The sequence below is a fragment of the Ovis canadensis genome, chromosome 13 (assembly GCF_042477335.2).
Source record: "Ovis canadensis isolate MfBH-ARS-UI-01 breed Bighorn chromosome 13, ARS-UI_OviCan_v2, whole genome shotgun sequence".
NCBI lineage: Eukaryota > Metazoa > Chordata > Mammalia > Artiodactyla > Bovidae > Ovis > Ovis canadensis.
In genome coordinates, this window is record NC_091257.1 from 92,772,396 (window position 1) to 92,782,045 (window position 9,650).

Consider the following 9,650-nt stretch of genomic DNA (forward strand, 5'->3'; position numbering starts at 1 on the left):
GGAAGATTCCACATGCCTTGGAACAACTAAGCCTGCACACCACAACTGCTGAGCCCACCTTGTAAGGCCTGAGAGCCGCAACTACTGAAGCCCGAGCTGCAGGGTGAAGCTGAAGGGTGGCTCAGCCCCGTCTGAACGAGAGTAGGGGAGGGGTGTTCTCCAAAGGAAAACTGGGAGGAATGGACACAGGGGAGGCAAAGCAACAGATGTTGGCCCCCCTGCATGTACCGATAAAATGCTTTTATCTCAATACCAAAAAAATAGGTGAGGCTCATTTTACACCTGGAGAGACTGACCGAGAGAGTGAAACCTTCAGAGGTTTTCCCGAAGGGGTGGAAGTGCAGGCTAAACTGTCGCCTCCCGATCTCTTCCCATGCCACAGCCTGGCAGGATGCATAGCACACGTCTTACCCTGGTGTCCCCCTCCTTCCTGAAACTCGCCAGTAGGTACTCAGTGACCTCAGGGTGAAATCCAAACTCCTTTGCGGTCTACAAGCTCAAGTTACCTCTTGTGGCCTCCTCTCCTCCCTCCTTCTTTCTGTTTTAAAAGGATGATTCTGACCCCTGTGGGGGACAGCAGATGGAAAGGGGTCAGAGGGCAGTGGGGAGGCCCCCTGCAGCGATGCGGGCAGGAGAGGATGCTGTCTGGACCAGGATGGTGGCAACGGGGAGAGGAACGAAGGAGCATCATTTCCTCTGCCTGAAACCCTCCTGCCCCTCTGCCACCCACGTCTAACTTGCCTGGTTCTTCGTTTCCTGCACAGATGACAGTTTTCTCCAGGAAGATTTCCTGACTGCCTCTACGGTCTACCGTGTACTTTGCCCCATTTCTTGACTCTGTGAGGCCAATGTTACTCTGCATTTTCTGAAGGGGATACCAAGGCTCAGGCAGGCACAAAACTTGCCTGAGATACGTGGTTCATCCTGTATCATTTTATTCAACTCAGACAATCAGTGTATGGTATAGGTTCTAGCATTATACCCATTTTGCTGATGAGGAGACTGAGTCTCAGAGTGGACCAAGATCACTCATCTATAAGAGGGAGAGCTGGCACCGGAACCCGGGCTTCTCTGGGACTCTCCTTCATGCTCTAGGCTACACGAAAAGCAGATAGAGAAGAGAAGCTGTGTGTTAGGTGTACCATCTTCTCTAGATGACAAGCAGTAATTAGTTCAACACCATATCTTTGATTCAGTTCCATCACTCAGGGACTGGGGAGGGGTAGGAACTTCCTTTGGCTTTTTTTTTCCATAAAGAATCGATATCCACTCCTGGACTGACTCAATTCTTCTCTGTGTTCTCCTGCGCTCTAGGAAGGAAGGTGTTTGGAAGTTGGCTCAACAATTAGTTACTTTAATTAATTTATTCATCCACCCATACCTCTGTCCCCCTTTCCTCCATCCTTCTGTCTTCCCACCCTTTCATTCCTCTGTCGTCTGGCTCTTTCACCCCTCCATCTATCCATCCACCTTTCACCTCTCCATCCATCCTTCTTCCCATTCACCATCTCGTCTCCCTCCTTTCCCCACCCTCCCACCTTCCCATGCGCTCATCACCCAACCATTCTTCCTTTTCTGTATCATTTCAGTCACCCATCCACCCACTCAGTTATTAGCGCATCTCTTTTTCCACTCACTCACTTATTCATCAAGATCATTCATTTGAAGAACTTTTTGTTGAGACCCACTGTGCCACCCACTGTGCGAGGCTGTGAGTCTCAGAGATAAATGTAATCTTGCCTCCATCGTTGCATAAGGGGACCATCTACCCACTTACGCGACTCCACAGGCTCCTTAGGGCTGCCATAGACACGACTCAGGCACTAGAAGTACCTAATTCTTCCTGTGGTGTCACAGCCTTTGTCTGGGGGCACCTGGATAAGCGGGGCTTCTTAACCTGTTTCCTCCTGGGCCCACAGTCCCTGCTCTGAAAACCACAGGCAGCTATGGGAAAGAGCGAGAAAAGCGAAATATCACCAAGAATCAGGAGTTAATAGGGCAGGCGGAAGCAAACGAACCCCAAGTCAGCTTCAACTTTGTGACCATCTTCCCCTGGATTAGACTTTCACCCTGTCTCTGTCTTACTTTGGGAGCTTTAACAACTCCCCATTTCATGTCCCGTTGCATTTGTGGAGTCCCTAATAATTGGTCTCTGTTCAACTTCATTCATTCACTCATTCACTCAATGTTTATTATTTATATGACAGGTACTGGGTTTAGGCCTTGGGGCTACAGCAAGGAACATAAAAGGACAAAAATACTCATTTTCATGGAGTTGGCCTTGGAGGAGGCAGACAAGAAAAAAATAGATAGCCTGTCAAATGGTGCTAAGTGCCACGGAGAAAAATAAAACAGGAAGACGGTTGTGTGTTAGAGACATCTTTACTGAGAAGGTGATATCTGAACCAAGCTATTGGAGAGGTTACCTGGGGGAAAAGTGTGGCTGGACGATGGACCAGCAAGTGTGAAGTCCTGAGGCAGGGCAGGCCTGGGGTGTTCAAGGAGGCTGGAGTTCAGGGAGAGTGAGAGAGAGTGGGAAATATGATATACTGGTGGGTGGTCAGATCGTACAGGGGCTGTAGGCCGTGGTGGGAACTTTCTCTGCATAAGATGGGAGGCGTGGGAGGGTTTGGGGCTGAGGAATGACGGACTCTGACTTAGGTTTTCACAGGATCCCTTGGCTGCTATTTGGAGAACTGATCTCAGAAAGGCAAGGTGGGAATTAGGGAGACCAGTGCAGAGGCTACTGCAATATATTGTCCACATGAGAAATGAAGATGGTTAGACCAGGGTGGAAGCCCTGCACCTTTGAAGGGTGGATTTCAGGGATGGGGTCAAGCAGTGTGCTGCGGATGGTGGTGAAGAGGCCAGGCTTCTAGGACTGCACCTCATACACACGGTAACTATTCAACAAGTATCAATTGAAAGAGTAAGGTCTGAACAAAGGCAGTGCTAAGGGTGATGGTAAGAGCAGCCTGTTAGTTAGGATTCCTTTCCTTTCAAGGGACAGAAACTCAGCTCAAACTGGCTCAATGGAAAAGGAGAATTATTATCTATATAACTGAGAGGGAAGTTTTGAAATGATATTTCAAGCCAAGAGGTCAAATATTATCGAGACTCCATCTCCCCACTTTTCCCCCTTCATATATTGGCTTCATTCTCAAGCAGCCCCTCTCCCTGGAGCCGCCAAGCTGCCCCCACCAACATCCGCACATCCTCCCAGCTTAGCAATCCCAGCTGGAGGAGTCCTGTTTCCCCATCTCAGCATCATTTCTGGAGGGGGGTGCTGGGTCCTGCTTGGATCCCAGACCCCTCCGTGAATCAATCAATCACCATGGCCCAGGGGACGGGACCTCTGATTTGTCAACTTCAATCATATGTCCATGCTAGGGGAGGTGTGGGGAGCCAGGACAAGGATTGCCCCTCCAAGACCACGTAAGGTGAGAGCAAGGGTTCCCCCAAATAAACCACCAAAAGGTGAGAGAAAGCGTGTTGGGAAGATGAAAGTTGCAATTATCACAGGCTCCTGGTACAATCGGGGCTTCCCTGGTAGCTCAGCTGGTAAAGAATCCACCTGCAATGCAGGAGACCACAATTTGATTTCTGGGTCAGGAAGATCCCCTGGAGAAGGGATAGGCTACCCACTCCAGTATTCTTGGACTTCCCTGGTGGCTCAGACAGTAAAGAATCCAGCTGCAATGTGGGAGACCTGGGTTTGATCTTTGAGTTGGGAAGATCCCCTGGAGAAGGGAAAGGCTGCCCACTCCAGAATTCTTGCCTGGAGAATCCCATGGACAGAGGAGTCTGGTGTGCAGCTGTCCATGGGGTCACAAAGAGTCGGATATGACTGAGAAACTTTCATTTCACTGGTAAGAGACAGATTCCTAAGGAGTTCTGGGGGGCAGCTGAGAGGAAAGTGCTCTGGGCTGGCTTTGGGCTGTTCAGAGAAGAAAACTGTCCAATCCTTTATCCTTCCAGAGGCTGCAGCAGGGGGCACCTCGTGCCAGCAGAGGGCAGCAGGCCCACACAGTCACCCCCGGGTTCTTGACAAGCTGCATCTCCTCCAGCAGGGGGCGCCATTTACTGCTGCTTGGGCAAAAAGTTGGGTCTAAGTAAAATTTTGGCAAATTGGATCTTAACTCAGACCCTCTCCCCTTGTGGCTCAGCTGGTGTAGAATCCGCCTGCAATGCAGGAGACCTGGGTTCGATCCCTGGGTTGGGAAGATCCCCTGGAGAAGGGAAAGGTTACCCACTGTAGTATTCTGACCTGGAGAATTCCATGGACTGCATGTATAGTCCTTGGGGTCCCAAAGAGTTGGACACAACTGAAGGACTTTTTTCCCCCCAGATACTCCAGAATGGGAGAATTATTTAAATAATTCTCACGGTGAATCTTTTCTATAAAGTGATATATTTTGCAAAGCGCTTTGGAGTGCTTATTGAGGCTTTTGGAATGAGGTCGTTCCATTTTCGGTCCTACCATTTATTATCTGTCTGACTCTGGGCAGGTTATTTTGTTCGTCCTCAGTTTCCTATTCTGTAAACGGGGGCCAGCATCTGCCTGGCATGGTCTCCCTCCTCCATGGGACCGAATGATTCATTTCTCAACTTTTTAGCACATCAGATCCTGATCTAGGCCTTGGACACAACAGTGAACGGGATGGATCAAAATTCCTGCCACTGTGCAGCTGCTGTTCCCGGGGGAGACAGATGAGAAATAGGTTATATGTTCCTTTGGATGCAGTGCTTGAAGAACTGGCTCATGGAAGCCCTCACTTGTATGTTACCTGTTGATGCAGGCTGAGTTGCCCCAAAGGTTTCTGTAGCAGGGAGAAATTGTCCCAGCCTGAGCCTACATAAGGTGAGGTACACAGCAGGTGCTCCAGAAATGCTCGCAGGTGTTTGAGGTGGTGTCTTCCTGTGTGGCTGCAGGTGCTGTGTTCAGTTCCAGCTGGGGCCCGTTCTGGACAGCTGCCAGCAGGTGAAGGAGCCCCCCGTGCCCAGTGGGTGAGGTATCTGACCCAGGGCCACATAATCTGTGTGAAGTGTGAGTGGCCTGCCTAGGACACCAGGAGTGGGCACTGCTACGGGGTTGGCGCTGAGCCTGGTGGGTAAGCAGGGGGACTTGGGCCTGGGCAAGTGTGACTCTAGAGCCCGGGGCCTCTCTGCTGCCTGAGAAGTGAAGGTGGGAGGGGGTGGGATCCTGTTTTCTGGCCAGGGCAGGCGGGCCCAAGAGGGTCCTGATCCCAGTGTCTGAGGAGAAGCAGCTCCTGCCATTCCCAGCTGTGTGACCTTGGGCAATTGCATGACCTCTCTGGACTTCAATTTCCTTGTCTGAAAATACAGATAATCAGAGGACCTCCCCATGGGGCAATGATGAAAGTGAAATGAGATTGTGCAAGCTGAAGATTTAGCATAGCTCTTGGCATCTAGGAAAGGGAGCTGGTTTGATGGCTGACTCGTCAGAATTCCCTTAAACACTATGTTTCGTTCCCCTCATGTTATAGGTGGGGAAACCGAGGCTCAAAGAGGCATTGTGACTTAGTCAAGGTCACACAGGATTTGGCTGTTACTCTCTCCCAAGCTCCTCCCACAAGGGCAGATGTCTTGGAAAGTATTTAGAATTACAATAGTAGCTAACATTTATTGAGCGCTTATATGTGCCAAGCATTATTCTGTATTCATCCATTCATTCATTCAACAAGTATTTGTTGAGCACTTACTATTAAGCATGTGTCAGGCAGTGTTTTGGGCACTGGGGAAATTCAGTGAGCAAAACAGCTGTGATCCCTTCTCTCACGGAGACAGATTCTGCTGTGAGGAGGCAGACATGAGGCAAGTAAGTCTGTAATTTGTCAGATAGGAGACAAGTGTCAGGGAAAGAAAGCACAATTGGGGAAATTCTGGGGATATTTATCATTATTAGTTTTTAAAGGAAGGTGACACATTTGAACAGAGACCTGAAGGCAGTGAGGGATGGAGCCATGGGGACGTATGGGGGAAGGGTATTTAGGCTGAAGGAACAGCAGGTGCAAAGGCCCTGAGGTGGGAGCATGCCACCATTGAGGCTGGTGTGGAATGAGCAAGGGGGAGTGGGGAGAGCCCAGAGTGAACACTTGCAGGATCCTCTTTCTCTGGAAGAGGAGACTGATTCACAGAGACGTGCCTGAGGTCACACACCTGCCAAGAGGCAGAATCAGGCTTTGAACCTATTGCCCAGTCTCCTGGGCCAAGTACTGAAGACAAGTCTAGACTGTTTTCCACTAGCGTGCTTTTCTAGTGCAGGGATTATCATCCTGCAGGAAGCAGAGCCCACTCTGGGGTCTGTCCAGGGAGCTCTTCTCCCGTTTCTAAGGATGTTAGTTTCCTGCCTTTTGAAACTGAGCAGCCCTGCTCGTTGTAAACCTAGAGCAGGGGAGGCTGATGCCAGATGGGGTGTTAGGGACAGATGTATCTGAACAAGAGGCATTGGGACTGCACAGATCCAGGTGCAAACCCCACTTCTGGTCCTGACAGTCCCCATCACTTGTACTGCAGGAAAGATCCTGAGATCTTTGCACAGCACCTGGCTCCTCATAGATGCTTACTAGTGGAAGCTGCTATTGTCATGTTTAACCTATAGAATGGGTATAATAATATGTACTTTGTGAAAATGAAATATAATAAATGTGGAAAACTTGGCACATAGTAGGTGTCAAGTAAATAAATGGCAGACAATAGGGATGTCCTCTCGACCAACCTTACTCCAGTCTCTACCCACCACCACTTACTCATCCTAGACCTGAGATTCTACCATTAGAGATTCATTTTGGGGGCTAGATACTTACTTATTAGAGCCTCAATTTACCTATCCATCTTTGAATAAGCATTGCTAGCCCTGAAACTCTGATTAATGCCAAACCTCTCTTTTTGGAAGCACATACTCCAGGAACATGGCACTTTGGTGAGGCTGAGATGAGGGTCCTAGGAACCCCTGCCTCCACCAGGCATCATGGGCTGGGATGGAGACCAGAGCCAGGGCTGTTCCAGATACGGGCATGTCTGCCTGCCCCCACCCCAGCCAGGCCAGGCCCACAGAACAGGTGGCGGAAGGTCTGACTGGGGCGTGAGCTCACCAGGCAGGACTCAGCAGAGAAGGAGGAGCAAAGTGAGGATGGGGATGGACTGCCAGCCAGATTCTTTCCATGGGCAGCTGGCGAGGGTGGGCATGCAGAGGGCTGGGGCCTGGGGAGGGTGAGCCTGCTGGTGGGGGAGTTCAGGAAGGTTTATTCAGCAGGAGAAGGGTCTCTGAGTTTGGGACAAGCAGAAGGGCACCCAGCATGGTCTTGCACCCACTGTGCGCTGTGTGCCAACAGGGCGCTTTGTCTGTGAGCTCTTATTCAAGCCTCACAAGCCCTTTGGCGACAAGGGACATTAGTTCTAGCTTATATTCTGAGCATAGCAATAATAATGGTAACGTCAAGTGCTGTCCTTTGTGAAGTGTCTATGAAGTGCCAGGCACTGTGCTTAGAAGCTTAGAACAGTGCCTCGCACAGAACACAATTTCCCTATGCTATTACTGTTATTCTTTTGCATTTTTAAAGATGTGAATTATACCTACAGAGGCTTCCCTGGTGGCTCAGACAGTAAAGAATCTGCCTGCAATGCAGGAGACCCAGGTTCAATCCCTGGGTTGAAAAGATCCCTCGGAGAAGAAAATGGCAACCCACTCCATTGTTCTTGCCTGGAGAATTACATGGACAGAGGAGCCCGGCGGGCTACAGTCCATGAGGCCGCAAAGTCAGACATGACTGAGCAACTAAACCTTTCACTTTTCATACCTACAGAGAATTGGCTAAAATATATATGAGCCAGTTTCATAAATGTTTGCAAAGAGGACACATCTGGGTAGTCAGCACCGAGGCATGGGATAGAATTTGGCTAGCCCCCCAGTCTCCCCAGAACCCCCCAACCACAGTCCCTCCCTCCCCGTAGAGAAGACCATCATCCTGATTTTATGGTGGTCCGTTGTACAGTTTTCTTTATAGCTTTAGTCAACCTGGTGCAGATCCCTAAACATAAGAGTTTAATCCCCTGCCCCCAAGTCACATAAATGAAATGATACAGGAAGTACCTTTTAGAATTCAGTTTCTTTTGCTCAGAATGTGGCTTGCAAGGTCTATCTGAGTGACGGCCTTGTTGCCTTGGGTTGTTCGTTCTTGTGGCTGAAATGGTTCGTTATTATTGTCATGATTGCTTTTTCACTTTGCATCTCATCATACCCTCCCAACACTTCAGAGGGGCAGAGATTACGGTTCTGTGTGTGTTAGTTGCTCAGTCGTGTTTGACTCTTTGCGACCCCATGGACTCTAGCTGGCTCGGCTCCTCTGTCTATGGAATTCTCCAGTATCCACTAAGAATACTGGAGTCTCTTCTTGACCTAGGGATCAAACCCAGGTCTCCTGCATTGCAGGAAGTCTCTTTACCATCTGAGCCACGAGGGAAGCACTACGATTACGTCTGCTACTCACCAAAGAGCCAGAAGCTCCTAGTAGCTGGGTCACGAGCTACCCCCACTCACATGCCGGAACCTTTGTTCTTAATTCCTCCACTCTGTTGCCTTCCAACAGGAGGGGAAGGGGGCACAGGGAGGCTAAGGATATGAGGGGATCACCTTGTCAGACTCTAAGAGTCCAGTCTGGATTGCCCAGGGTAGCCTCTAGGATCAGCCGTTCTTCGGCCAGTCTGAGGCCAACTTCTCCATCAGGCAAAGAATACGCATAGGACCCAGGGCCCATATACTTTTAGGCACCACAAAAATGCTTTAATTTTAACCTGTTAAAGTCAGAAGACATAAAATGTAATAAAAATGAAGGTCTGATATGGAATCCAGGCGGATTCTATTTATCATTATACAATGCAGTTGTAGATTTTGATTTGAAGTATTTTTGCATGGAGAAGGGGTCCCTGAAAGCCAATATCCCCGGTGCCCAGGAGAGTCATGTCGCCACTGAAACAGCCCCCTGTCTTGCAGGCACCAGCTGTTGCTGTGGCAAGCGGCCGGCAACCCCAGCTGCCAAGAGAGCTGGGAGAGACACGGGCAGTTCCAAGACTGTTCCTCCCCCGAGGTTCACGGCTTTGTCTTCATCTAGCAGCCGTGACCCCATCTGTCCAAGCCCCTCTTTCCAAAGCCTCCTTGGGTGGCAGGGAAACCCTCAGGGCTTGGGAGGCGATAGGACGAAGGAGTGGGGAGAAATCAGCACATCTGAGACTGCAGGAACAAGCCTTGTCCTTACGCTGACACTGAAAATAGCTTTGTGTTTCCAGTGGGTGCCCGCTGAGTCACAGCCTTACTGCCATCTCTCTCTGGTTCAGGGGTTCCCAAACTTCTTCTCCTAAATACGCTCTTCTCAAGGTTGCCCTATTTTCCTTACCCATACCCCCCATTTTTTTTGACTCTCCATTTCATCTCTTTCTTTACTTAAATAAATTTATTTTAAAAGGAAGCTTATACTTACATGCGTGTGTTATTCAGTCGTGTCTGACACTAAGTGACTGTGTGGACTGTAGCCCGCTGGGCTCCTCTGTCCATGAGATTCTCCAGGCAAGAATACTAGAGTGGGTTGCCATTCCCTTTTCCAGGGGATCTTCCCGACTCAGGGGTGAATCTG